The following is a 27,712-nucleotide window of genomic DNA, read 5'->3' on the forward strand; positions in this document are numbered from 1 at the left end:
AGATCAAAATTGCCCAATCGTTGTTAACTTTTGTGATTTAGTATGTAATTTAGGTCTTGTCTCCTTACAAGGCAGAAACGGTATTTATCCTCGTTATTACTATATTCCCAGTCTTTAGCACAATGCCTGGAACACAGTAGATATTCATAGTAGATGTTCTATACACATTTGTTGAATAAATCAATGAAACATTCTGAGCTTACCTAGGGCTTCAATAATATTCTTGCTTGAATACCTTCAGCAAAGCAGGCCAACTCAGATAACCCTTGTGTAATGTGAAATGCTTTCTCTCTAAGGTTTTATTTAAGTGAAGTCTTGAAGGTGCCTGACCATTTTGTTTATTGATCAGATTTGTGATAGTAAACACTTTTAAACTGAGGTTGGAAGTCAGTAGGACAAATCATCAGGCTCTTCCTCCCCTCCCTGATTCTCAGGATTCTCTGAAGATATTACAGTGCCTAGAAAAGGAAGGAATAGCTTTCTTCATTGCCAATTTTGACCTGGTTTAAGAACTTCCTACGGAAAAGTTGCTCTGATGTATGAGGTCGGCTTACCTAAAAGTTCAAGGCTGAAGGCATACTACAGTTCTAAGTCTCTCATTTTTAAGTACCAGAAAAGGTCTGGTTTGGTTTGGCAAAGCTGAGATTAAGAATTGCTGTTGTTTTCTTTTTCTCGCCACTAGGCCTTCTCTATCGTGTTGTGGGATTCTCTTTATTATATTGGTATTTTCTGCTCTTCCTCTTTCTGGGGATAAGTCATTGCTTTAAAGAACATTCTTTATCACTATGTTAGTATCTAGTCTCTTTAGCTTAGATTATTTTAACCTATAAGCTACCTCTTCTACTTCTAACAATTTTATTTTGATTTTAATTATATAATTTTTCCTAGATTATGCCTTGGATTTTGAAAAGACATTTTTTTTGGTCAGTGTTAATCTGCCTAAAGTAGTTTTGTTTTATATTTCAAGTATTGCTTTTGACGCTTCTCATATAGTTTATTGTTAAGAATATGGTAGGTAGAGCACCAGATATTGTTTGGAAGTGTTGAATCACTCAGTTGTACATGTGAAACTAATATTGTACTGTATGTTAACTAACTGGAATTTAGGTAGAAACTTAAAAAAGAATATAGTCAATAGAACGTCAGATAACTCCCTTTTATGGAAATCTATTCATGCTTTATTGCCCATTACTGTTTAGGTCATCTCTGTCCTTTTAATTATGGACACTGGCTCTCATAGTGGATTGGCAGGATTTTATACTTTGTGTTTTATTTCCAAATCTAAATCTTGGTAATTGGTGCCTTACAGGCATCTTGTTATCTGAAAATGTCCAGTTGGGCTTCTGAGTCCAGTCTTACATTCTCATCTGCATTCTGCATGTAATTGTGCCCTAGGCAGGATGTGTTAGCTCTGCTAGTAACAGAAGCTTTCTTAACTGACCTTCACTTAACTACTGGCATGATTAATTAATGTTCTGCATTCCCTTTTTGACACCCCCTGACCCTTGTTAGGATAAGATGGATTTTACAGGCCAGTTTACCTAGGTACTTCTGTTATCCTATGGGGGCGTGTGCTTACTGAGAGGCAGTTAAATTACTGCCCATTGTACTTCTTATTATGATCATATAACTAAAATTTATATATATTAACTAATGAAATATAAATGCAACAAAGAGGGCATTTATAAAGCTACGGTTCCTAGGAAAACTCTTTTAAAAGTCTTGGAAAAAAATCAATTAAAATGTCAGCAAAGGTAATTTGCTAAAAGAGTGCTATAATGAATTAGGATGAACACTGAGAGGGATAAGATTGATGGTGTTTGAGGGTACAAACTTGTAACGAGTAGTAAATAAGCCATAGAGATCTAATGTACAATATAATGAATACAACAATAATATATAATTATGTATGTGACAAATATTGCTACATCAGCAATCATATTACAGTATCTAAATGTATCAGTAACACGCTATACACTTTATACAACATTACATGTCAAATTTATTCAATTAAAAACACTTAAAAATCCATCTGTACTTAGGGTATCTAAATTTGTTTTATTTTAAAGAAAATGAATACACTATACATTTTAGCATAGTTTATGTCAGAAGAAAAACTGGAATTCATGTTCAAACAGAAAGGCCTTGGCTTCACATCAGAAGTTTGATGAATAAATGTACATTTATATTTTAAGTTAAAGAGTTTCCTTCATGAATCGTTTTTGTCTTTCCCCACTGCTATCAAAAAATTTTTTAAACCGATCAACTACTAGTTCCTATCAGTGTGGGGTATGAGGACTTCTAATATATATTTCCATCATATTTTTCGATAGCCCTGACCACATTTGAGAGAATCATGAGCAGAGCCATAGATTAGCGTGGAATAGACCTGTGAATTCTGGTCTTATCTGTGTAGGACTAAGGCCCGGGTTTAACTGTAAGTGGGGATTTGTGTTCAGTAACATGTGTCTCCTACCCATTAAGCCTAAATGCCATCTATCAAACTAAAGAGCCATTTAAAAAGAATATCCTGTTCCTTTGGGTAGAAGTGTATACTTCAAGGTAGTTTACAGAAGTAGTTAAGTTGCTGGACTTTGTAGTCAGACATACAAAGTTCAGTTTCCAGCATGACCACTCATTAGCTGTGGGACTTTTTGGAAGTTACTAGTACTCTTCCAGTTTCTGTTTCATTGTTTATAAAATGTGCAGAGTAAGAGTAACTGCCTCATAACAATGTTACAAGGATAAGCAAACCATGTATGTCAAGTGCCTAGTAGACCTATGTACAGAAACTCATAGCAGTAACTAAGAACAAAAGAGCGTTGCATCTACCTATTGTTATAAGTCCAATTAAATTGAAAAAATAAATTATAGTCACCACCTTCTATTCCCCTTATCATAATCCTTTGTATGTCTACATAATTACAAAATAGGGAATAAAATCTGGAAAGCTATTTATATTTCTCTTTCAGTGTTTAAATTAATTATTTCTTTCCTCTTAGCCAAATTTTTTTCTCATTAGGTAGCACCATAAAAGATTTATTATCTTTTGTTAGCTGTTTGTTAATTCCTTTCTTAAAAGGAGTCAGTACTGACAATTACTTTATAAACCTGTTAATTTACTGTTTACATTTCAGGGGACATGACCTAACCTAACGTATAATTGAATCTGTACAATAATAAAATGTTTTATTATGGGTATTATTACCAAACAATTCTGCATATCTTTATTAAGAGCAAAATAGTTTTTTCCGCCATGAGGCTTCCCTGAGAATTTGAAGCTCTGATTTAGTACAGTTGAAATTATATTAAAACACTAAATTCAGAACTACTTGTTGTAATATACATACTTTACTGCAACTTACATTGATATGCACAAATACCACTAAAATCTATAAATAATAAATCGGTTTATTTTTCAGGAATCTAAAAACAAAACGTTAACTTTTTATTCCTTCAAAGTAGTGGGAAAATGAATGTAGCAAAGTTTATAGTAGTCAGACAACATCAATGAAGGATAAGCTTCAGGAGGTTAAAACTTGGAAACATGGAACAGATCAGAAGACACAAAATATTGACTAGAATTTAAAAACCCAGGAAAGGTTTTTGAAGAATTGTGACTAAATAGAATTTATTTAAAATAAAATAGCTCTAACCAAACTGCTTTGGAATATGTTATGTTATAGCAGTAGGAATAGAAGACTGATTCTCTACTGTGCTCTTTTAGCTCATAGCACAGTTCGATAAAGTAAAATGTTTAAAAGCAAGAAGAATGTAATTGCTACATAATGTGCAGATTAAAATTGGTCATAATAGATATCTAGACTAAAAAGATTGCCACGTAGAAGGTCTGTGGCTATAGTGGTTGAGGATACATAACATAAAAGCTGTCGGGGAAAAGGAAAATACCAGGATCATTTGTTGACTGGTTGTATGTTTTGGTTTTTCTTTCTGAACGCTTCCTTCTCTACCCCATGAAAAAAGGGAAGGGAGGGATTAAATGTATATCTCTTACCAAATATCACATCATCATTACTTTTTCAAGCAAAATTTGTTTTGGTTTTTTTTTTCCTGTTTGCACCAGTTGTGTGGATTTGTATGTGAATTGGTTTTTTTATCGCGGGACTGACACTAATATCCAGTATTAATGGATGTTCAAATCAAGTGTAAACCACTTACTTTCAAGACTTTTTCTATGATATTATTTCATAGCTTTTAAATTCTGAAGGAACTTTGGAGATCATCTGGATTGGTGAGTTCAGAGTGTGGTCTATGGACTGGCACCACCAGCATCACCTGGAAACTTTTTGGAAGCGCAGATTCTCGGGCCCCACACCAAACTACTGTATCAGGAACTTTGAGGATGGAGTCCACCAATCCATGTTTTAACAAGTCCTCTCAGTGATTCTGATGCGTGCTAAAGTTTGACATTTACTTATCTAGACAACCCAGCTTCTTAGGGAGGTATTTTTCACCAGACTGTTCCAAGTAGAATTACGCACTACTTGCTTTTGAGATCAATTGGAAGGGGAACTCTTCTTTGCAGGCAGTAGGTATCTTTGTATTATATCTAGAACAAAATGGCTATCCCATGTGTGGTAGGCTGCCTGGCTATTCTCTCTGTAGTTAACAGACTGGATATAAAGTTTTGGGGACAGCATACTACTGTTTGGCCAGAGTTACACATCAAGTTGGCTATAGGATGGACTTGCCTTGTAAGGAAGAACTACAAAGCTCTTAACTACTTGAGCCTGCTTTACTTCAGGGTTGGTAGTTAATAAGTGCATTGGCCAGATTTTCCATAGAAAAGAAACAGAGACATTTCAGTATGTCCTTAGGAGTAGTAGAGACTTAGGTGATATTACCACTGCCATTTATTAGACTCCAGTAAGCCTCTTAAAGCTGAAGGTTTGGCAGTTCTTTCTTGGTGAATGCCTCAGGATGGCCTGTTATCACTGTAGCTGATTTTATTCTTTCTTGTGTCAAAGAAAGGAAGAGAATCAAATATTAGAAGCTTAAAAAAGGCAAAAGTGTTGGGAAAAGTGACACGTTTATTTTTCTTTTTCATTCTCTCTGTACCCTACATATTTTTTTTTCAGAGTTATCTGGAGATTAATATAATATTTAGTGGATACTTTATTTTAGTACACTTAGTAATACAGATTGTGCTATGAAAATGTTACTATAACTTGCTCTTTAAAAGTTCTGTTACCTATTTGAGAATAGGATAAAGGTGACTTTCTGGTAATGTTTATTGTGTAACAGTTACACTCAAGCTACACTATTTATGACAGAGATCAGCAAACTTTTTTTTTTTTAAAGATTTTATTTAGTATTTTAGAGAGCGAGAGCACAGAGGTAGGGTGACAGAGAGAAGCAGATACCTCGCTGAGCAGGGAGCCCAACATGGGGCTCAATCCCAGGACCCTCAGGTCATGACCTGAGCCAAAGGCAGATGCTCAACCGACTGAGTCACCGAGGTGCCCCAGCAAACTTTTTCTTAAACAGATAGATAATTTAGGCTTTGTCAGCTAATAGGTAAAATCAAGAATATTATGTAGGTATTTATATAACCACTTAAAATGTAACTGTTTAAAAATATAAAAACCATTTCTTAGCTCATGGATCATAAAAAAGTGGATGGCCAGATTTAGCCCACAAGCCACATGACCTATGATATAGAACGGATCCTTAGATATTTACCCTTCAAGTTTTGAGGTGGTATACATCAATGATTATATTACATATTAATTATGTAATTCCACATAATATTGTTACATAGTAAATTTGATCAATAAATTCTTTTTCACCAGAGTATTTTAAAAATATGAACATTAGTCCCTCTTCAAATAAATTACCAAGCATTCCAAATTATAGTTTTAATTTCATGATATTTTACATTAATGGGAAATCAGGGAAATGGGTTCTTGGAGGCCCTTCAAGATAACTTTTGAATACGTGAAAGTATTGTAGAAATATATGTAAGTTTACATCAATTCATAAATTTCTACAGAAATTTGCTAGTGAGAGAAGAGGAAAAAAATACATGTTAATTTGAAGAGAAACTACTTGTGTTTTAATGAATATTTATAAAATACAGCTGTTTGGAATTATGGAGTATTCAGAATTTTAGAACCTAAGTTACAGTATCTTATTGCATAGAAGAGAGATTGGGGAGACTGTTCTTTGTAGTATTTTGGAAAAATAACCCAGCATGAATCATTTTCTTCAGCCAAACAGGATGGGGACAAAATATGCATGAATGGGATGCTAGGGCTAGACCTAACCATAAGTCATGAAAAGAAGTGTAGTTACTTGAGAAGGCTGTGCTATTAGAAGACCTGCCTACCATTCCTTCTTCTAGGTGATCTAATACATTCCTATGACTTGAAAATATCTATATGCTGATGTCCGGAACTCAGAACTCTCTTATGAGCCCCCAGTTATTAACCAGTAAATCTGGATGTCTTGTTGACATTTCTGTAGGGATCCCGTAGAAGACTAGGTATTGAAGAAGAGTAAAAAGCAAATTTTGATGCCTATTTTAATCTCTTGCCTGTTAAAGTTACCCAATAAATACTTAATATTTTAAATATTTTTAAAGGGAGAAATATTTGTTTCGTAATAGTTTTATGTGTGTTTGTTTTAATGAAACACGATTTTGTTTTTTTAAATCAAAGTGGGAGTGCCTGGATGGCACAGTCGGTTAGCGTCCAACTTGGTTTCAGCTCAGGTCATGATCTCAGTGTCCTGAGATCAAGCCCCACGTCGGGTTCTATGCTCAGTGTGGTGTCGTCTTAAGATTCTTTCTCTCCCTCTACCCCACCTTCCTGTGAGCACTCTCTTTCTCTCAAATAAATTAATAAATCTTCAAAAAAAAAAAAGAAATAAAAAAAGAAAAAATCAAAGTGTACAGAAAGGCTTGAAATGAAAAGCTACCACCTCTAGCCTCACCTTTTCTCATTCCTAATTCTACTCCCCTAGGGGATAATCACTTAAAGGCTTTTGGCTATTTCTTTTGATATTTAGGTCCACATCTTTAGTTCACATGCTTCTGCTGACATTTCTTGACTGATCAGTTTTAAAACATCTAATGAAACTCCACACTTATTTGCAATGCTCCCACCTTTCCTCCCCACATAATTATGTCACTATTTTTTGTTTTATTGGTTATAGCCATAAATGATTTATTTCTTATTTCTGTATTTCTTGTTCTATTAGGTATAAGACACTATTTCTTGATTTCCACTTTGTAAGAAAATATTGGCACCCCTGCCCTACCCTTCCCTTGTCCCACTTCCTAAATTCTGCCATCTGTAATTTATGGTTCAAAGGCTGATCGTGTTTACATTCTGCTCTATAATCATAATTAAGTCATTTGTGCTTTATCTCTAGATTAATTTTAGAACTTGAAAATCAATATAAATGTTATTCTGATTATGTAAATATTGTTACCTGCAGGGACAGGTAAGGTACTATGACTACATCTTCTTTCCTATATCATTATTTGTTTTTCCTGTACTTTCTAATTATGTTTCTTTATTGTACTGCCAATATTTTTCAAAACTCTTCACCATGCAGGGTAACAGATCCTTTTTTCTTTTCACCAGAAACCTTCCGAGTATCTTCCAAACTCCTCTACCCAACTAGACTGGTTACTGTCCAGACTTAAAGTTCTGCTCTGCTCCTGTATCTTAGCTGTTTTGCTTTCTTGGTTGATTATCCCATTTTCTAGATCCCAGATATTTCTGTTTCTTGGTGTATTCACGCTTTTGCTGCACCATTCCTTCAAGGAACTTCTGAAGAAGGGATCTGTAGGAATTCAATTTCATGAGCTCTTCTGCATCTGAAAATGTTTTTATTTTGCTACCACACTTGATGTAAAATGTAGAACCTTTGGAACTATATAGATCTGTTTGCACCTTCTGTCACCCTTCATGCTATCGCTGTCATATGTCTCACATCTGTGTACATTTTAAATCCCACAAGGGTGTGTAAAATAGTCACATGTATTGGAAAGAAAGTAAGGGTAAAAGGGCAGTCTTTTGCATTTACTCAGATTTTTACCATTTCTAATGCTCTTCATTATTTTCTAAACACTTCCATGGGGTATCCTTTTCTTTCACCCAGTAATCTTAAACATTTCATAGTATGCATCTGCTCTTGACACATTCTGTAAGTTTTCAGTTATCTAAAAATGTGTTATTTTGAGATGCCTGGGTGGCTCAGTTGGTTAATGTCTGCCTTCAGCTCAGGTCATGACCCCAGGGTCTTGCTCAGTGGAGGGAGCCTCCTCTGCCCCTCCCACTGCTTGTGTGCTTGTGTGAGTGCGCTCTCTCTCTCTCCCTCTCTCAAATAAATAAATAAAATGTCTTATTTTGCCTCCATTCTTGATATGTGTTTTCACTGGATATAGACTTCTGTGTAGATCCCCCCCTCCCCTCCTCAGCCCTTTAGAGATGTTAGTTTATTGTCTTTTGGCTTCCATAGTTTCTGATGAGAAGTTAGACATCATTCAAGTTGTTGGCCCTTGGTAATATCTTGTTTTTCTCTGGCTGCTTTCAAAATTTTCTCTTTTTTGTTTTTTAGCAGTTTGACTATGATGAGCCTAGTGTATTTCTGTTCATATTTATCCTGAACTCCTTGATTATGAAAGTTTATGTCTTTTACAGATTTGAAATATTTAGCCAATATTTCTTGAAATATTTTATCTGCCTCATTTTCTCTCCTTCTGAGACTCTAATTACATATATGTTAGACCTTCGGATATCATCTCACACGTCCCCAGGTGTATTTTCAGTTGGTTGTTTTGTTTTGTTTTTTGTTTTTAATCCTTGTTCTCTGTGGTCTTCAGATTGGGTAGTTTTCATTCTTTTGTCTTCAAATTCACTGACGACTCTGTCATTTTAAACTTTTCAGTTTACTATATATTATTTATGTGTGTATGTGTGTACATACATATATATGCACACTATATACTGTCATTTAAATTGTCATATTTAAACACTTAAATATGCTGTTAAACCCACCCAGTGACTTTTTATCTTAGCTATTATGTTTTTCAGGTCTAGAATTTGCATTTGGTTCTTTTTTACAGCTTCTGTTTCTCTTCTGAGATTTCCTTGCCTTTTTTTTTCCACTAAGAAAATATATTCCTTTATCTCTGAAAATAGTTATAATAGCTGCTTTAAATTTATTACCTGATGATTACCATATCTAGAGTCTTACAGTGTCAGTCTCCATCTTTTCTCTTGATGGTGGGTCAGATTTCCTGGTTCTTCATGTGATGAGTAATTTTGTATCCTAAACATTTCATTTTGTAGATACTCTGGATTTTGTCATATTCCTTCAAAGAGTATGACCAGTTTTTCTTTTAGCAAGCAATTAACTTGGTTTGATTTAGTGGAAAACTCTGTCTTTTTGGCATCAGTTGAGTTCAGTTCAGTTGTATTAGACTTAGCCAGTCTGCCCCATGCAATGCATGGTTCAGCAATCAGCCAGAGGTTTGACACAGAATTTTGGCTACCTCCTATAGCTCTCTCTCTTTTCTGGAAATCTTCTTCCTGTAGCTTTTCAGTGACTTATTGCTGCAAGCTCTGTCTTTTGATACTTCAGAGTAGACAAGCTATAGGATTTCTCTTGGAGTTTTAATGGCCCCATGCAGTGCTGTGGTTTGTTTTTAGCCCAGAAGCCAAAAAATAAAAATAAAAATAAATTAGAAAAAGAGAAACTCCTATCAATCTGTTCTTTTTTTTTCCTTCTTCCAATTGTTAGGTCTCTTCCAGAATCTATTATGTTTAGTCTCCAGGGCCTTGAGGTAGTTGCTTTTTGTATTTTGTCCAGAGTTTAATCTGTGAGAAGAGTCCATCTAGTAGAAGCATACTTGGCTGTAGAGAAGCAGAACCTTCCTGATAGGATTTTGAGATTTTCGTCTTTCATAATATTGAAAGTTTTTTAAGTTGTTTCTAATTATAGAAATATTTATGCATTTGGGGAGCTGACATTTAGCTTTAGGACCCAATTTTATTATTAAAAAAAAAGACTTTAGTGTTCTTTTCCTTACTACTTATTGTTCCATACTTAAATGTAATTCTCTTTTCTCTTTCCATACATCCAGTGAGGTACATTATTAAAATGACAGAAATCATGTGGAAAATTTATAAACTCTTAAGTTTGAGATTTACTTCTTGGCTTCGATTCCTCTTTACCATATTAAGCACCACTGCTTCTATCTCCATCCAGCTGCCAGAATTTTTTTTTCAAATGTTAAAGAAGTAATGTGAATAGAAAAATATGTTTTATTAGTTTAAAAACCAGGAGTGGGAGGAGACTTATAAAAACCCTAAGGGGAAAAAAAAGACTTCTAAGCTTAAGTCAGTGTCTACTTTTGCATATTTATAAATCACCCTTTTACTAACATACACCCAAGAAGAGTAAAGCAAACGGTTGGTTTCTTTTGTGTACTTAAGGAAAGTCAGAATAAAAATTTCTGCTTTTATCTCTAACTCAGAGATGTACCTGGTAGAACAATAGTTCTCTTCCTCCCATTAACCCTCTCTTTTCATGATTTACTTTCCATGCGAGTAGGCAACTCATCTTTCCATAACGTGTTCTTGTCAGGAGTTAATTCTTCCCTATTCCTTCCCAGTCAGATGATCCCAAGATTTCTGAGAATTGAAAAGCAACTTATCCTGTTATAAAGACTGGGAATTGCTGAGAGATATTCTAAGGTTAGAGGAATGCTGATTCTTTACGCGTGGTTAGTGGATAGTGAAGTGTTCTCTGTTGTGAGTTCTTTATTATAAGATTAGTGGCAACTGCACATTCCAAGAACAAGCCAAAAAGTTATTGGTCCTTCACACTTAATCTCTGAAAATGTCTCAGTAGTCATTTTCGTTCATGGGACAAAGACTGAATTTGTTTTTAATCTACCCTTGTAGAATTTCATTACAGTCTGGCACAATGTTTATGTTTATGCAGATCTTAGCAGTTTTCTGCCTCCCACATTGACTGTCTAGGATCTTTTTCAGAATACTTTCCTAAAGTTTTGAAAAATAAAAAAAAAAGGGGGGGGTTTTAATTTCCTTCCCTAATTGTTAACTTTTCTCTTTCTTTGTTAGCCCTAGACCTTTTGGGTCTACCTTGGAGAAATCCTTTTGGAGTTGTCAGTAAATGATGGCTAACCATTATTTACATGCTTACTATCCAAGTTTATTTACTTACTTGCTTACTATCCAAGCTTCCTATTTCCAAAGGATAATAAATTTTAATATCTTCCTTTTTAGCCTTATCTACATTACTCTTTAAATGTAATCCTCATAACAATTCTGAGAGAGAGATTGTGGCCCATGTTTTAAAGATGCAGAATCCAGGCTTGGAAAAGTTGGATAATTTATTGCAGACCACAAAATATGGGCAGTGTGTTGCAAGTCTCACTTGAAAGCCCTTTCTTTTCTTTCCTTCTTTTTTGTTTTTGTTTTTGTTTTACATTTTTTGTTTTGCTTTTTTTTTTACTAATTATTTTTTATTATGTTATGTTAGTCACCATACAGTATATCCTTAGTTTTAGATGTAGTGTTCCATGATTCATTATTTGCATATAACACCCAGTGCACCGTGCAATGTGTGCTCTCCTTAATACCCATCACTGGCCTATCCCAGTCCCCTATCCCCATCCCCTCTGAAGCCCTCAGTTTGTTTCCCAGAGTCTGTAGTCTTTCTTGGTTCATTCCCCCTTCTGTTTACCCCCCTTTCATTCTTCCCTTCCTTCTCCTACCGATCTTCCTGCTATTTCTTATGTTCCATAAATGAGTGAACATATGATAATTGTCTTTCTCTGCTTGACTTATTTCACTTAGCATAATCTCCTCCAGCCCCATCCATGTTGCTGCAAATGTTGGGTAATTGTTCTTTCTGATGGCTGAGTAATATTCCCATTGTATATATGGACCACATCTTAATCCAGTCATCTGTTGAAGGGCATCTCGGCTCCTTCCACAATTTAGCTATTGTGGAAAGCCCTTTCTTTTCATCATTGTGTTCTTTAGCCTACTGTTTCTTTCCCCCTACTTTCTCATAGATATAGATGAGAAGATATGAATTATAGATGTAATATTTCTGTCTTAAAGGTGCTAAAGAAGATATATTTTTTCCTCTAATTTGGGAGAAATGGTAGCATATTCATGAATTTTTAGAACATTTACAAGTACATCTAACCTCAAGCCTTACAATCATACTGCATGTCTGCTCTGTGTTACAGCATAAATTGCATATATAACTATGTTATATTTTTAGTTACATTTTACATTTTGATGAGGTGAGAATCATTTAACAAGGAAAAAACTGTGACTAATATTCAAGTTCATATTAGCAATGCAACTGTTCTCAGGCATCACACTATCTCCCTTCATGTAAAATGTTGCTCAGTGAGTTCACTTGCCACTTTTAGGGTCTAAGTTTTAAAAAGAGAAGTCAGGGCACCAGAGTGGCTCAGTTGGTTAAGCATCCAACTCTTGATTTTGGCTCAGGTCATGATCTCAGGGTCCTGAGATGGAGCCCTGAGTCAGGCTTCCTGCTCAGCATGGAGTCTGCTTGAGATTCTTTCCCTCTCCCACTGTCCCTCCCCTGTTTGCATGCTTGTGCTTTCTTTCTCTCTCTCTCTCTCTCAAATAAATAAATCTTTAAAGAAAAGGCAAAAGGGGAAGTCATTTTTAGCTGTTTTTGTTGGCATTAATATTTTATATAAAATAAAATAATAGGAAGGGCCATAATGCTTTGAAACTAACAGACATAGTAGGATTCCGATCATTTTTAGTTGCATTATTTTTGCTTCTTGTATTTTCCAGTCTTCCTATGATGAAACATGTTTCTGTAATGTTTTAAACTTAAGTATAGTTATATTTCATAACTACTTTAAAATTCAGAAGTTGACCTGACAAATATATAGAGTTGCTTATATCAATACACCAATAATCACATAAGTCAACATAACCAAAATTTTGAAATTTGGAACTCCTTTTTATATTATCAAAAACCTAGTTCTTCAGATGTATAGAAATGAAATCTAATGTCATTGGCTTTTGAGTATGGTGTTGGCTTGTTTAAAGGCTTTTGTATATGCAAAGATATTAAAATAGGTAATTGAAATCTGCACTGCCTTATTTTATCTCCTATACCCTGACCTTTGCCATACACTGAAATAAAGAGAGAACATTTTCAACAATGAGTTGTAAGCTATAATAATTTGCCTTTTTCTTTGTAATAACCTATATGGGTAAACAAAGATTTAAATCCCAACTTCTTGAATTGAGAATTTCTGTTTAATTTATTCAAAATTGTATTGAAGTAATGTCTTATAGGAATGTCCTAAAAGTTGTTGGAATCATTTTTGGAGTAACCGTTTCTTTGGTTCACCATGTTGTCTCTGTATTTATTGCTTGTATGGTCTATCTATATTTCATCGTGTCTAGTATACCCTTTTGTATAGCACAACATAATTGCATGAAAATAGAAATTAGGTAGGATCAGACTTACTCTTGAGTTACCTTGAAGACAGCTTAGAATCACCTATTTTCTTAGATCTTAAGCACTAAATAGACGAAGGACAAATAGATCATTTAACCTCCAAAAATATATGGATAAACAGAAATAGTTCATTCAACAAATAATAGTATTTGCTCTGTATCCCACAGTATTATAAGTATTGCTAAGGCTAAAGCAATATATAAGACAGACAAAGGTTCTGCCTTTTGTTCGCCACATTGTGAATGGTAAACATCTGGAAAATACAAATTAAAACAGCATGAGATACTTCTTCCCACTGTGATGGAGTAACCAGTACTGGACTTGCCCTCCCACTAGAAACAGCTGTTATCAGACATTGCGCAGTTAACAGCATGGTAATGTGATCCCTGAGAGAGAGGATGGGAAGGAAACTAGGTGAACCTAGCCTTTTGCCTAAAGGTATTCTACTGATGGTGGAGAACTCAAAGAAGGATTGTCTTACTGAACTGAGGAAACAGATCAGAAATTGGGGAAGTCGAGGCAACTGAAATTTACAAAGTGCTGAAGAGTAGGAAGCTAGCAGAAACAGACCACAGACTTCTGCAGAAGGGTCCTTTTGAATCTTTAACTCAAAACTAAGTTGCATATAGATGAGGTAAGAGCCCATGAGGCTGGAGAAACAATCCCAGGAAGCTATAAACAGAACAATTCCTAGAGTTCCCATAGGAATGGGAGATTTGTTTTTCATTCTGAGCAGCCAGAATGTAGAGAGATCTTATTAAAAGCCTGGAGCATTCAGTAGAGATCCAAGAAAGGACACACTTTGATAATAAGGCTAAACTAGCCTTAGAGAAAAAAGTTACTCCAGACCTGCCTAAACAAAGCTTTTAAGGCTCAAAGGATCAGACTGACTTACAGGCCTTGGGTCCGAAAGCAGCTGCTTAGCCTTCCTGTTGAAAGTTAAGAATAAAAAGGATATTGACTTCCTTTGTTAAGACATCCTTCAAATACCCCTGAGTGTGGAAGAGCTTGGGTGCAGCCAAAGTGTCTTCTAGTCTTTCCCTTCTAACTCAACTATATTCTCAGCATATTTTGTTGGATATTTTTTATGGAAAATAATCCAGTCATTAAAGCTAGAAATTAAATGATTATAGTCTGATTATAATGGCGATGATTTATACCATGTTTGTTTTATGAAAGTCTGAGTCTCTCAGTCAGGTGATTTATACTGTGATTAACATTTTTAATATCCATGAGTGCTTTTTAAAACTCACTTTTAAAATCATTTGTTTTATTGGAACTCTTATTTGTGATGCTTGTCTTTGCTTTTTCTACTTCATACTATTCATTTAGCAAATAATTATTAACCAGCTACCATATGCCAGACAGTATTCTAGGCACTATAATCTAAAGCACTATATTTGAATGAATAAAAAAATGTGTAGATTAGGCTAATTTTTGATGATATATGTTCAGCCCATTTAAAAGAAAGAAGGCTATATTGATAACAGAATTTGCTGCTTTGCTCATTAGTTCTGCATCTTTTATGAATTGTCAAGGTATTGTGTAGCATATAGCAAAGAATACTACATGTTCACCAAAATTCCCTTTCCTCCTTGGGACTTAGGTAAACTATATATCCCAGCCTTTCATGAAGATAAGGGTGTCACGTGATTGAATTTTGAACAAAATGAATAGAAATAATGTATACGGATTCCAGCGAGGCTATAAAAACGTCACATATGCATCTCCTCCCCTGGTCTTTAGCTTGATGTGGAGAGCTAAAGGCTCTACAAGGCTTATCTTAGGATAGGGAGCTGCCTCCTGAGCTCCCATATTCTGTTGTGTTGAGCCACTGAGATTTTAGGGTGGTTTTCTTTCTTGGCCTACCTACCCTAGTACAAGGAGGAAACATGTTGTACTGTAGCTGTGGTGATGTATCTATGGGAAAGGACGGTGATTCTTACAAATACCTAAGTGAGATGAGAGACTTCAGTCTTCCTCAGCCAGTCTGTTGTGCACACCAGCTCGTTCGGATGAAAACACTGCTCTCTTCCTTTGGGCCCGGCTTCTAGCTCTGGTTCTGCTTGAGCCACTGGAAGGGCTGCTTTAATCTGTACACTCCCATACCCTGTCTCATCTCCCTGTCAGTCTGTATCCGTTCTTCCACTTCCCTGGAATCAAATACTTTCTCCTCTTCTCCAGCTTATCTGCCTTTCCTTTTCACTTTCTTAATCGGGGGCAAATCTTTAAGGTTTTTCTTTCAGTGCCAAGTTTAGTGAGTGAGCATGATGAGACGCCCTTTACATATTTGTAAGTGCGGTAGCACAATTTAGAAACTATGGGTGTTAGAACGCACTGATCACCCATCACATCTAAGAATGACCTCATGATTTACTCTCAATTTAACAGAGTAACGAAAGCTCTTCTGTATTGACATATCACACTTGTTTAAGGATGCCACAGTACCCTACACGTAGTTTCTTCAGAGGTGTGTGCTATATGTATAACTGATTCACTGTTTCCTCTTTCCCCATTTTTTTTTTTTTGAGTTCAGCTTTTTATTGAATATGTTACAAAAAAGGTTTGGTCAGAAAGGCCACAGCCCATGTCATCATCACACTCCTCAGATTCTTCTTTCTTTGCTTCCACATTTCCTCTCCTCAGCTGGGGCGCCAGTGGTGGAAGAGACAGGACCTCCTGTTGGTGCAGGTGAGGCTCCCAGTGTTGATGTCGGCCACGGACTTTATAAATTAACCCGGCCAGAAAGGTTCGACATTTACGCTGGCTGCTTTAATGAAGGCATTGATCTTATTATCGTGTCTGACCTTTACGTCATTGTGTCACAGGGTGAGGGCCACGTGGATGCAGGTGAGCTCCAAGGCAGAGGCCATGGTGCGGGCAAATGATGGGCGGGAGCTGCTGGGCACAGTGCTGGTTGTCTGATGAGGTGAGGGCCTCACCGCAGCTCAGCCTAGCTTCCTCAGGATGCAGCACCATAGTGGCCGCTGAGGAAAGCCTCTTTCCCCACTTTTGACCTGTGAGCATGCATCAGTGGCTCTTATAAGTATATAGAAACGGATTGGGACACCTGGGTGGCTCAATCGGTTAAGTGTCTGCCTTTGGCTCAGGTCATGATCTCAGGGTCCTGGGATCGAGTTCCACATCAGGCTTCCTGCTCAGCGGGGAGTCTACTTCTTCCTCCACCCCTCCCCCTGCTCATGCTCGCACTCTCTCTCTCTCTCAAATAAATAAATAAAATCTTAAAAAAAAAAAAAAAGAAAGAAAGAAATGGATTGGCTCTCCTGAAAAGATGGCCAAAAATAAGAGAGAGAGAGGCGACTGCTCTGATTAATCAAATGACTAGATTGTCCAAATCACCTTAAGTCTATTTATATGAGAAGTCTTTTTAGCTTGAACCATTTACACTTGTTATCTCCTGAGTCTCTTATTATCTTTAATGCCTAACTAATATCTCAGTTATGACTAGAGGAGATTATTGTTATTATCTCAAAGTATTTCATCAGTTCTATCCCTTCATACTGGATACCAGTTTAAATGCAGTTGCCTAAATATTTTGCTCCCATCTCAACATGGAATGGACAGAAAATAGAAAATTAAACTAAGTTACCCAATTGAGATACAGTTTAGTACAGTGCACGTTTCTCAAATTTCCTTCATTGGCATAGTTCTTTCATGATTTTGGCCATTCCTGCTTATAACCGTACTTTTGTAACCTAATGTTTTCTTTGAATTTCATGCTTTTATTTAAATAAATTTACTTTAAAAGAATTATGTATTTCTAGTCAAACTGGAAAGTCATTATCACACGCTGTAATTGTGCAATTATCCAGAATGTTAATTCTAGCTAAACGCTTTACCTTCAAATGGCACTGATGTTAAAATCTTTTCCCTCTTTTTTAAAAAGGCGGATTAGCTAGTATTAACACATTAAAATTTTCTTCTGGACCTATTCCAAAGGATAGGAACATAATTGAAAAAGGAGTAATATTGTAGCCGTTTCATTAGTCAGAATAAGCTAGACAGTGCTGTCATAACAACAACCTTACAAATCTCAGTGGTTTAACACAAGGAGGGTCTATTTCTAGTTAACCCAACAAGCCTGGGCAACTCTCCAGGACAGCTGTTCTTTATACAATAGCACAGCAGTTCAGGCTGTTTGAGTGTTGTATCCTACCATCTCAACATGAGACTTCTCTGATTTTCGTGTCTAGAGGAGGAGACAGACTATAAAATCATGCAGGGCCTATGTCACTTGTGTTCTCATTTTATAAGCCAGAACCAGTCACGTAGTCCTTCCTAAACTTAACAGAAGCCGGCGATTGTAGTCACCCTTGTGCCTAGAAAGGAATGGAGACTAGGATGTTGGTAGGCACTAATACAACCCAACATACCATGTAATTCAGTGCTATTTACTGCCAGTTTTATAGATCATTTAAAATCATCTCTTGCTAAAATGAGTTACATACCTTGAAGAACAATATTGTTGATGAAATAATGTAATATTCTAAATTGAAAAACCTGGCTATCATTTTGTAATCTACCATTAAATACTGTGATCGTAACAGATCTTTTGATTCTGTTTTTCCATCTGCAACAAGGTTAATGTGTTCCTCATAGAAAAATTATGAAATGTAAATAAAAGTATAAAATAAACTGTTATACAAATGTGAACAAGGCGCCTGGGTGGCTCAGTCGGTTGAGCGTCTGACTCTTGATTTTGGCTCAGGTCGTGATCTCAGAGTCCTGAGATCAAGCTCTGCGTTGGCTCTGCGCTCAGTGCAGAGTTGGCTGGAGATTCTTTCTCCCTCTCCTTCTGCCCCTCCCCCCCACTCATGTGCATGTGTGCTCTCTCTCTCTAAGAAAAAGAAGTTAGCTATTATTTATTGGTTGTAGCATAACTTTTTTGAAGTGAGATATTTGTTTTTAGAGCTATGTACCTGGCGTTAGAATCTAGCTCCAGCAAGAAGTTAGTTTCATTAACTTTAGTTTCACAAGAGACTGTGCAAGTCCCAAACAGAATTACCTGTTCTACTGATCTTTCTAAAACAAAGGCTTTAAGCATATTTCTCTACAATCAAAATGCTCTTTCTTAAAAATTTTCTTATAGTTCATTTTGCTTTGAATTACCAAATAAGATCAGAACAAAGCTCTTTAAGAAAACTATCATCAATAAATGTAATGTTAGAAAACTTAGTTTTAAACTCTTTTATTTGATAAAATTTACAGTGGTGTATTTATGAATTTTTAAAACAAAGCAGCGATAAATGATAAAACTAAGAATAAATTCAAAAATCAAATAAATATTACATATTTCTTATAAACCATTGATATAAAATCCAGTCACATGTACCCAAAGTAATCTGTTTTTCTAGGTCACTTGCTCCTGTCCCACCTTCTTCCCTAATTTCCTGATAGAGTTTATAAAAGGAGTTCTATTTCTTCTTTAAATAGTTGGTAGATGGGGCGCCTGGGTGGCGCAGTCGTTAAGTGTCTGCCTTCGGCTCAGGGTGTGATCCTGGATCCCTGGGATCGAGCCCCGCATCAGGCTCCTCCACTGGGAGCCTGTTTCTTCCTCTCCCAACCCCCCTGCTTGTGTTCCCTCTCTTGCTGGCTGTCTCTATCTCTGTCAAATAAATAAATAAAATCTTTAAAAAAAAAATAGTTGGTAGAGTTCACTAGTGATGCCACCTGGAACACGGCATTTCTTTATGGGAAAATGTTAATTCAGTTTCCTTATGTGTTATATATCTATTCAGATTTTCTATTTCTTGATGTGTCTGTTTTGATCATTTGTGTCTTTCCAGGAATTTATTTCTTCTAAACTGTCTAATTTGTTGGCATAAAGTTATTCATAATGTTCCCTTATAATCCTTGTAATTTCTGTAGAGTTGATAGTGATATCCATTCTGTCAATCCTAATTTTGATAATTTGTGTCTTTGCTATTTTTCTTGATCAATCTAGTTTAAGGTGTTTTCAGTTTTGTTCATCTTTTCAAAGAATTCTGATTTCAATACTATTCTCTATTTTTATTTACTATTTGTTTTCTGCTCTAATCTTTATTGTTTCCTTTTTCTGCTTGATTTTAATTTTAGTTTGCTCTTCTTCAGCTTTTTAAAAACATGAGCTATTTCCCTAGTAGCTTTTTTTTTTTTAAGATTTTATTTATTTATTCGACAGAGACAGGGACAGCCAGAGAGAGAGGGAACACAAGCAGGGGAAGTGGGAGGGAAAGAAGCAGGCTCATGGCTGAAGAGCCTGATGTGGGGCTCGATCCCATAACGCCGGGATCACGCCCTGAGCCGAAGGCAGACGCTTAACCACTGTGCCACCCAGGTGCCCCTCCCTAGTAGCTTTTTAACTGTTATATCCATAAAACTCTTCTTTGAAACTTAAAAAGAAAAGGTAAATTAGAAAGACTTAGTAATTCTCTCCAATTAGCTTTTAGAAATAACCTTGTACTTTTGATTTTAATAGAAAATTAATGAACATTTATTAAACTTTGTACTGAATTGGGAGCCATTCTGAAGTACATTTTTCTCTTCTTTAAACCTTGTGGCCCCTGTTTCATACCTTTATGTGGCACTTAGCTTTCTCTGCTTTATATCATGGCTGTTCTTACTCTTATCTCCATCATTGTATTCCTTCAGGCCAGAAGCTGTTTTTTTTTTTAATGATTTTTTTTTTATTATATTATGTTAGTCACCATACAGTAAATCCCCGGATTCCGATGCAAAGTTTGATGCTTCATTAGTTGCGTATAACACCCAGTGCACCATGCAATACGTGCCCTCCACTACCCATCACCAGTCTATCCCATTCCCCCACCCCCCTCCCCTCTGAAGTCTTCAGTTTGTTTCTCATAGTCCATAGTCTCTCATGTTTCATTCCCCCTTCTGATTACCCCCCTTTTCTTTATCCCTTTCTTCCCCTACCGATCATCCTAGTTCTTATGTTCCATAGATGAGAGAAATCATATGATAATTGTCTTTCTCTGCTTGACTTATTTCACTTAGCATTATCTCCTCCAGTGCCGTCCATGTTGCAGCAAATGTTGAGAATTCGTTCTTTCTGATAGCTGAGTAATATTCCATTGTATATATGGACCACAGCTTCTTAATCCAGTCATCTGTTGAAGGGCATCTCGGCTCCTTCCATGATTTGGCTATTGTGGACAATGCAGCTATGAACATTGGGGTGCATATGGCCCTTCTCTTTACTACGTCTGTATCTTTGGGGTAAACACCCAGTAGTGCAATGGCTGGGTCATAGGGTAGTTCAATTTTTAACTTTTTAAGGGACCTCCACACTGTTTTCCAGAGTGGCTGTACCAACTTGCATTCCCACCAACAATGTAGGAGGGATCCCCTTTCTCCACATCCTCTCCAACAATTGTTGTTTCTTGCCTTGTCTATCTTTGCCATTCTAACTGGCGTAAGGTGGTATCTCAGTGTGGTTTTGATTTGAATTTCCCTGATGGCTAATGATTTTGAACATTTTTTCATGTGTCTGTTAGCCATTTGTATGTCTTCATTGGAAAAGTGTCTGTTCATATCTTCTGCCCATTTTATGATTTGTTTATTTGTTTCTCGTGTATTGAGTTTGAGAAGTTCTTTGTAGATCTTGGATACCAGTCCTTTATCTGTAGTGCCCTTTGCAAATATATTCTCCCATTCCGTGGGCTGCCTCTTAGTTTTTTTGACTGTCAGACCAGAAGCTGTTTTAATCATGTTTGAATCCCCTGTAGCATCTACTGCTGAGCTCTGCACATGGTAGAACACAATAACATTTTACTGAATTGAATGGAAGAGCTCTCTTGTACATTTTATGGTTGGTTTACAAATAGTTGTATTCAGTTTCCTAACAAAATAATTCTCATTTTCAAAGTATCACTCTTTATATGTGAACGTTCCATTTAGCATTAAATTTACGTTTTGAGTGATATATCTTAATACTGCCTAATGATTATGATAATCCGTAAAATCTATTCTGTTGGCTCTGTCTTTGTTTACATAGAAAGTAATTAGATTATAATTATATTAGAGTTTTCAGTAATATGTTGTCTATATATAAACTTTCACCTCACCACTAGAACATGAGTAAGAAAGTACAAGTAAAGCATTTAGCCCTGATATCTCAACTCTCTATTTTAGTCAGTAGACAACTTTATGAATAAATTTGTAATAATCCATTTTTCTTGAAGTTGTTAGTTGTGAATAAATAAATACATTAATGCACCTTCTCAAATTCCGTTTCTTTTTGTTATTTCTGTGTAGTAGTTTTGTATCACTGATAGTGAATAGTTCTATCCTTTATTGAATTATGTACAAATTTAAAATTATTAATGGCATTTCAGTTATTTGGATGTTGTTACTTTCGTTTTGTGTTTTGTTTTATCATTAGGAAGTTAGCATTAAAGTTTTTATATGGTAGTTTCTTTAAAAAAAACTTATTTTGATTTCCAAATTGCTGAATTTTTAACATATTGAAATTCAGAAAGAATATTTTCCCCACATTTGCATAACTTCCATATTCTTTGTGTGATGTTCAAGTGAGCCTCTTCCTTTCACTGGGACCATAATGCCATAAGTTGATGCTGACTAACTAGTTTTCTTTCTTTCTTTCTTTTTCTTTCTTTCTTTCTTTCTTTCTTTCTTTCTTGAATGGATATAGTTGCTGTTATTCTTGGAAAATGGTAAAACTATGTAAAGTTTTTTTCTTACTCAAATAAAATGAATTCAGTTTTCCTCCTTCCTAAGGCTGTTCACTATAATCAGTGGACGTAAAGAAGGTTCATGTGTGCGCCTGTCATGGATAACTAGAGGCCATATACTAACTGATAATTTATATTGGTAAACAAAGTTTACTTTACATTGCTGCACTGCACACATTTTGTATTTCACTTATATTTGCACAACTTTGAGAGAACTCGGATGTCTATTATAGTTTGTTAAGAATAGCGCGTTGTATCTCTAGCTACACTAATATATATTCAGATTTAAAAAGATGTGTTCCAATTATTTGATACTTCACGGCATAATATGGATATAAAACAACATGGAACAATTTTTATTTGCAAAGTAGAGTCAGAGAGTGGGGAAACTAAAGAGGATAGTGCATGGTATTTGAGGAAGTTGCAGGAAAAAGAAAAGTATATAAAACATATATTTCATTTATTATGCTTTCATAGGTAATCAGAAGAAAAGAGAACTGGAAAAATGCTCTGCAGCTATGTATTAATTTTGTAGTTGGTTTTAGATCAGTATATTTTTCATTATAAAGAATCAAACTTTCTCTGCTTGACTTATTTCACTTAGCATTATCTCCCCCAGTGCCGTCCATGTTGCAGCAAATGTTGAGAAATCGTTCTTTTTGATAGCTGAGTAATATCCCATTGTATATATGGACCACATCTTCTTAATCCAGTCATCTGTTGAAGGGCATCTCGGCTCCTTCCACGATTTAGCTATTGTGGACAATGCTGCTATGAACATTGGGGTGCATATGGCCCTTCTCTTCACTACGTCTGTATCTTTGGGGTAAATACCCAGTAGTGCAATTGCTGGATCATAGGGTAGCTCAATTTTTAACTTTTTAAGGGACCTCCACACTGTTTTCCAGAGGGGGAATGGGATAGGCTGGTGATGGGTAGTAAGGAGGGCACGTATTGCATGGTGCACTGGGTGTTATACGCAACTAATGAATCATGGAACTTTATATCAAAAACCAGGGATGTACTGTATGGTGGCTAACATAATAGAAAGAAAGAAAGAAAGAACGAACGAACGAAAGAAAGAAAGAAAGAAAGAAAGGAAGGAAGGAAAAAGAAAGAAAAAGAAAGAAAGAAAAGAAAGAAAGAGAAAGAAAGAAAGAAAGAGAAAGAAAGAAGAAGGAAGGAAGGAAGGAAAGGAAGAAAGAAAGAAAGAGAGAGAGAAAGAAAGAGAGAGAGAGAGAAAGAAAAAGAATGAATGAATCAGGCTGTTTCTGCAGTAGATTAGTCTTTATTTGATAAAGCTTGTCATGTCAAGGTCTGATTTCCTCTTTCTGCATTGTATCTGGAGGTTTTTGTTTTTTTTCTTTTCTTTAGATACTTTCTCCTTGCAAAAAACCAAGAAACTATGTGAATTATAGTTCTTTTTCTTCATCTGCTTTTCACTTACATCTAGTCTATGCCAAGTTGTCAAATTCTGTTGGTTTTTCTTTCTCTCTTTTTTTCCCCCTACTTTATTGTTTTTGATTCTTCTGTTTTGGGGGAAGTGCATAACCAAACAGTAAAAGCTCCTTGGGATTCCCCTTCCTTCAGGTTGTTGCTTATGTCATTTAAGCACGATCATGAACAGTAATTAATTAGCAGTTTGGATAGGTTAGAAGGGTGGTATTCCCACCTATTTCCAGATTTCAACCACCATAGACTGGAGGTTAAGAAGGAGGAAATAAAGAATGTCGCAAATATCTCTCCTACCCTTTCCCCCTATTCTCCCGCTCCAGGAAATCATGGTACCCGAAGGTTTATTTTCTAAGTGTTTAGGAGCATTAAGATTCTGCCTATGAAAGCTCTGTTAAAAACTTTTTAAAATACAGTTTTCTCTTTCCGGATATAATTTCCAGTGTTTTCCTCCAACTTCCTTAATAGTTCTCCAGTTCATATCTTTTTCTCCTGTGTTTTCCTCTAAGGGTTTTAGAATTTTAATTCTTACATTTAGGTCTTTGATCCATTTTGAGTTAATTTTTATATACGGTATAAGATATGGATCCAACTTCATCCTTTTGCATGTAGATAACCAGTTTCCCCAACACCATTTATTGAAAAGATTGTCCTTTCCCCATAAAATGGCCTGGGTACCTTTGTAAAATTGTTTGACCATGGAGTTTATTTCTGGAATCTCTGTTCAGTTGGTCTATATGTCTGTCTTTATGACACAATACCACACTGTTTTGATTACTTTATAGGAAGCTTTATGGTAAGTTTTGAAATCATGAAGTGCAAGACTTCTGACTTTGTTAAGATTGGCTTTGCTATTCAGGGTTCCTTGAGATTCTATATGAATTTTAGGATGGATTTTTCTATTTCTATAAAAAATGTCATTGGGATTTTTATTAGGATTGCATTGAATCTATAGATCACTTTGGAAAGTATTGTCATTTTGACAATATTAAGCCTTTGAATCTGTGAACAAGGGATGTCTTTCCATTTATTTGCGTCTTTAATTTCAGCAACAGTTTGTAGTTTTTCAGTGTACAAGTCTTTAGCCTCCTTGATTAAGTTTATTCCTAAGCATTCTTTTTGTTGCTATTTTAAATTGAATTGTTTTCTTAATTTCGTTCGGGGATAGCTCATCATTAGTATCCTTTTGTGTATTGATTTTATATCTTGCAACTTCGTTCAGCTTGTTTATTCTAACAGTTTTATTGTAGACTCTTCACTTTCATTTAAGGTTTTCTACATTTACGGATTGTCATCTGCAAACAGAGATAATTTTATTTATTCTGCTCTGATTTAGATGCCTTATATTTCTTATTCTTACTTATAGCTAAAATCTTTTTGCCCTGCCTTCACATTTGACAGTTAACTTGTTTTAGACTGATCTTACTGAATATGCTTTTTATCATAAAACCAACTTTGTGAAGAGAGTTTCTTGGTACTTTATTTTGTTCTCATCTTAAATGTATCCTTCAGTTCTCATTTTCTGATCCTTGCTTTGGTTTGGTCTCCCCTCATACCTGTCTCCCATCATTATCTGAGTCCCATGCCAGTTCCCTCCTAAAAATTCCCATCTGCTCTGAAACCTTTATCAAAGACAAATACCTTAGTAGTTATTTAAAATCCTTATTTTAGTGCCTTGATACTTGCTTGGATTAGGTGTGCTTCTCAGCATTATCTGCAACATTCCAGTTTACAGAGGCACCAACAGAGGCACATTTTCTCTTTCACTATTCACATTGCTGTGTGATATATCTGATTGCTCTTATTTCCCGCCCCTTCATCTCCTCCCCAGGTGATCTTGGAAGAATTCATGAGTACAGAAAATATTGATCTCTCTTCAAAACAGGCCCCAAGTGATGGATAGTGACTTAGGACTCTTTAAAAAAAAACAAATAAAATAAAATAACACAACAGTTATATTGCTAAAAGAGTGACTAAAACAAAAAAAGTCTTAACTTTGACCATATACATTAATACTCCTAGAGATGAGGCCTTGATTTATATTTTATAACAACTTTTTCTTACAAAAGTCCCCTTCCTGATCTGCTCTGATAAGGTATTTATAGATATCTTTCTCTAACCAAATATTCACAAACTTTAGCATGCATACAATCATTGGAGGGCTTGCTACACAGCAATTGCTGGGCTCCACCTTCCACAGTTTCTTTTTTTTTTTTTTTTTTTTTTTTTAANGCTCATAGCAGAGGAGCCTGACGTGGGGCTCGATCCCAGAACGCTGGGATCACGCCCTGAGCCGAAGGCAGACGCTTAACCGCTGTGCCACCCAGGCGCCCCCACCTTCCACAGTTTCTGATTCAGCTGATCTGAGGTGGAGTCCGATCATTTACATTTTTAATAAATTCCCGGGTAATGCTGTGCTGCACCACATTTTGAGAACCAGTGGTCTAAATCACACTATTTAATATTCTTTCTTTGCCCACATATTTCTCATTGTCTAACCTAGACCATTTTGACTTGGGTAATCTACCACCTTCTAAGTTATAACATGTTTTCTTCAACAGTATTTCCCTCTCAATTAAAAAAAATTAATTGGTGATATCACTGTTCTTGTCATTCTGCCCATGACATCTTAGAAGTTTTTGTTTTCTTCCTTCCAACATACACACACAATTCAGACTTTACAAATCATGTTGAAATCTGTGATGGTGGTGACAATGACAAAAACAGTGATAAAAACACCTAGCATTTATAGAAGACTTATGTGCTAGGCACTGTTTGGAGCATTTTGTTTTAATTAATTAGTGTAATCCTTGCAATTCCCCCATGGTGTAGGTAATGTTATTAAGTCCAAATAACTGATCAGAAACTTAGAGAAACGTTCTCAGCTAGGAAAAAATAGAATCTAACTTAAGCTTTCTGTTTTCAGGGCCCAGACTTTAATTCCTCTGCTAACCAGCCCCTCACTATTATACTACCATATTATATCACAGTAAAATACCTGGTTTGGTGTTAGAATCCTCCTATCCATCACATGTCAATCACTTTTTAAAAAATGGTCTGGTAAACCCTTTTGACACAGAATTCTTGTACCCAGCTGAATCATCTTCTATACCATTTTTTAGAATGATGTGTATTAAAATTCTAGGCTTCCCAAGCAAAATATCGTGTCCTATCTTCCAAACTGACCTTCTGTGTTCTGCACCGAGCAGTATTAAGACTACTGGACAACCTGTCATACCTGTGATTTTTACCCCCTGTGTTTGGACTTAGAGCACTAGTTTTCTATAATTTGTGTGAGAGCAGCATTATAATCTGCCTTAAAAGATAATTTAAAGTCATTATTAAACATGTACGGTATCCCATGAATGACGGTAGAGATAAAGGTAGGAAAAAAAGAATCAAATGTCCACTATGAAAAGATAACCTCAGTTAGAATTTCTAAGAAGGGAAAATCAAGAAGTCTGCATGGCATTGAGTTTACAGATCTCTGGTATCCTGATTTATCCCCTTGACTCCCATCTCATAATTCTTATACATTCCTCATACCACCCCCCTCAGTTTCTCTTGCCATCCTTCAATTTCTTCCTTACATATCTACCCTAAGTTGCTGATTTCTGTCTGACTACTAGCCTATTGTTTTCATTATAAAGATTAAGATTTTTTGATATATGGAATCCCTTGAACCAGGGACCAGTGCTGTCTTTGTCAGAACTCAGCAGGTAAAATAGTTATTCTGCTGCCATGATAAAAAAAAATTCTAGTAAAGGACTTAATAGCTTAATAGCTTAATAGCTTAATAGCTTTAAGAATTAAATTATAATCATTTCTTGTATATAAAGCAATACTGGATAAATAAAATGTTTTGTTATTTTTGAATTGGTTGGTGAGATTATGATGAAAGAGACTCTAATATTGGCTATTAGTAGCCTGCAGATCTGCATATAAATCGCTTGAGATCTTTGTTTGTGATAGTGACTTTAAAATAGGCTCAATTATTACAGTTTTAGCGGAGGTGAGAGTTC

General features: G+C 35.7%; 1 protein-coding gene and 1 pseudogene across 9 annotated transcripts in view; one reads left to right on the top strand and one right to left on the bottom strand.

Annotated features, from left to right (window-relative positions):
* Window positions 1-27,712, top strand: part of TANC2 (tetratricopeptide repeat, ankyrin repeat and coiled-coil containing 2) — a 363,080-nt gene that overhangs the window by 159,216 nt on the left and 176,152 nt on the right. The window lies entirely within an intron of this gene.
* On the bottom strand, window positions 16,057-16,397 carry LOC109490069 (annotated as a pseudogene).

This window comes from Ailuropoda melanoleuca, chromosome 13, assembly GCF_002007445.2.
Source record: "Ailuropoda melanoleuca isolate Jingjing chromosome 13, ASM200744v2, whole genome shotgun sequence".
NCBI classification, from domain to species: domain Eukaryota; kingdom Metazoa; phylum Chordata; class Mammalia; order Carnivora; family Ursidae; genus Ailuropoda; species Ailuropoda melanoleuca.